This window comes from Arachis duranensis, chromosome 5 (assembly GCF_000817695.3).
Source record: "Arachis duranensis cultivar V14167 chromosome 5, aradu.V14167.gnm2.J7QH, whole genome shotgun sequence".
NCBI lineage: Eukaryota > Viridiplantae > Streptophyta > Magnoliopsida > Fabales > Fabaceae > Arachis > Arachis duranensis.
In genome coordinates this window covers 43742293-43743068 of record NC_029776.3, presented here as the reverse complement: position 1 = coordinate 43743068, position 776 = coordinate 43742293, and positions in this window count along the sequence as shown.

Sequence of the window (776 nt, the reverse complement as noted above, 5' to 3'; positions counted from 1 at the left end):
GCAAGTATCAAAAATGAAGGAATTCACAGAGTTACAGAAGGATTCAGCTCAAAAAGCAGAGAAAAAGAGCTTACTGGCGAACAAACGCCAGTAAGGGGCATTTTGGGCGTTAAACGCCAGAATGGGTACCATTCTGGGCGTTTAACGCCAGGAATGGTGCCATTTTGGGCGTTAAACGCCAGAATGGGCACCATTCTGGGCGTTTAACGCCAGGTGTGCAGCATCCTGGGCGTTTTGAAAAACGCCCAGTGATAAAGACTTTCTGGTGTTTAACGCTAGCCAGGGCACCTGGCTGGGCGTTAAACGCCCAAAAGGGGTGCCAATTGGGCGTTAAACGCCAGAATGAGTGCCATTCTGGGCGTTTAATGCCAGAAAGGTGGAGGGACCACATTTTTGTTTTCAACTCAAATTTTTTCAAAGTTTCCTCTTTTTACCCATACTCTTCTACATAAATGCACTTCAACCTTTCATCATTCACTTTCAAATCTTCACAAATCAAAACCATTCTTCAAATCTATTTCAAATTAATCCCAATTCTCATTCAAAAACTCACCCTCTTTTTTCAAATTCTCTCCATATCTTCTCAAATCTCTTCTTTTTTTCGAAATCTCCTCCCCCCTTATAAGAACATGTTCGGCCTCACCATTCCCCCACACCATTCGACTTTGCTCTCTCCTCTCTCTTCTCCTTCCTTTCTTTTGCTTGAGGACAAGCAAACCTCTAAGTTTGGTGTGCTTTTCCGTGATCACTAAGCCAAGATTCATCAAGATCATGGC